Raw genomic sequence first — 2,199 nt, 5'->3', positions numbered from 1 at the left:
ACGAACCCGTGTCCCCTGCATCGGCAGGCGGACTCTCAACCACTGCGCCACCAGGGAAGCCCTGTACTGTGTCTTTAACAGTAAACTTTGTACCTGTTTTTATAGTTTTTGCCTCCTTGAGAAATGCATTTTCTCAGTGGGGGCAAGGGCCGGGGGAGTTTGGCTTCTTAGCCTCTAGCCCCTGGTGGTATAGTGGCTGGGGTTTTCATACAGGTTACCCAGGTTCAATTCCTGCGCAGGGAACTAAGATCTCGCTTCAAGCCACCTCTCACTGCTGCCTATCCAAGATCATTACCACATGGCCTTCTCCCTGTATCCAAATTTCTGTCTTCTTATAAGGACACCAGTCATAATGGGATTAAGGCCGTTCAGGATGGTCTCCTTTTAACTTGACTACATCTGCAAAGACCCTGTCTCCAAATAAGGTCCCATTCACTGGTCCTGGGTGGACATGAATTTTGGGGGGTACCATTCACCCTCAGTGCACGATCCCTCTCCCAGATAGATAGCAAAATCTTCATGGATCGTGAAGCCACTGCACACTCATAAGTAGACCCACTAACCAACTAAATGTATCCCCAGCCCAACTTCCTCTTAGCCGGGCCCCAGAGATGCTCTGGGCCAGCCTGAGGCCACCTGACACACAAGCACACTGGAAAAGAGACAGGGGTCTGAACCACCGTGGTTACACACCTTTACCAAGTTTTACATCACACCTGACCCTCCAGGCCTTGGGAGGGGCTGAGGCCTGAGTGTCAGAACCACATAGCAAACCTGCCTGGGCCCACCGGCCAGGGTGGTTCTGGAAGATACGTCCACCCTGAGCTCCAGCTCAAGCCACCTACGCACAGCTTCTAGATGTCACAGAGTGGGTGGTCATTTCTGTACAGCAGGCGAGATGGGGCCCAGGTACTTGAGGGGCAGCACCGATCCCAGGTCGCAGACCCGACTCAGCCCCACATCCTGAAGCTTCCCTGAGGGTCTTCTGTGGGCCTCTTGGACCATCAGGCCTCAGGCCACTCCAAGCCCCTACCCCACTGAGGAACTTTCCAGCCCTGCCATACACCACATTGCTGTAGGGTCAGCTCTTGGCTCCCCAAGTAGGGGACACCCAATTAAGGGGCAGTGGGTGCTCAGCCGCCGAAGAACACGCCGGCTGTGCCCTATAGATGTCCGTGTGATGTAACCAGGTTGGGGTCCAAAGGTGGAGCCAGGGGCAGTTCTTGTGCTTCAAAATGAACAACTTTTATGTCCATCCAACAAATACTGACAGAGTGGCCATTCTGCACAGAGCACAGGTCTAGGTGCTGTGGGTACAGCGGTAAACAAACTAGGGGTCCTTCCCCCAAGGAGTCAGCACTCCTAGGTGGCAGGAGAGAGATCTGGAAAGAGGCACCTGGGTGCTGGTGAGAAATACTGCAGGAGGGGGATGCGGGGAGCCAGGGGTGGGGGAGGGCGGCAATGCTCCATGGGGCCAGCGTGGGGACACCAGGGGAGGGCCTCAGCCTGACACCACGCCGAGGGTCAGGGCTGTAGATAAGTGCCTCTGCTGCCCTCACTGCCCCTATGGAGGACTCTCAGCTCTGCAAGCCTGGGCGAGGGGGAAGGGTAAACACGAGGAGACCCGCCCCAACAGGCGCAGAGGTGAGCAGCTACAGAAATGTCAGTATGCCCACAGGCACCTGTCAGCCTGGCCAGCAGAGGCTGTGGTTGCCGCGACGGGAGCTGCTGTCTGGGGACAGGAAGGAGAAGCGAGGCCTGCGGTGCCCCCCACCAAATTCTCACTCCCCCACTGGCCTCACATCCGCCCCCAGCCCTGCTCAGTCCTGCAGTCCCCCATCCTCCCCAGCCCCCAACACCCACAAGGGCAATAGCACAAGTGGTGTCCGTATCCAGGCAACTGTCTTTCACACCTAAACCAGGGAACCAGCGGCTAATGAAATGTCCCCCCATCAACACCTTGGCAAATGAAAACCCACAGCCCCAACATGGGCCAAGGATGCTTGTGCACCTTGCCCTGACCCCCTGCCCCCACCCAGCCACCGGGGCAGCCACAGTCCTGGTGGGTCCGGCCCCCCTCCAGCTGGGCACTGCTCCCACCTCCTCTGGAGCCCTTGGCCAGCCGTCCCCACCTGTCCCCAGCTCCTGGAGGCTCCTTCCACCCTCCTGCCCTCGCCTCTGCCTCCTACCCTTCCCAGA

Source organism: Physeter macrocephalus, chromosome 14 (genome assembly GCF_002837175.3).
Source record: "Physeter macrocephalus isolate SW-GA chromosome 14, ASM283717v5, whole genome shotgun sequence".
NCBI classification, from domain to species: Eukaryota; Metazoa; Chordata; class Mammalia; order Artiodactyla; family Physeteridae; genus Physeter; species Physeter macrocephalus.
The sequence above is the reverse complement of the archived record's forward strand: the minus strand, read 5'-3'. Positions refer to the sequence as shown.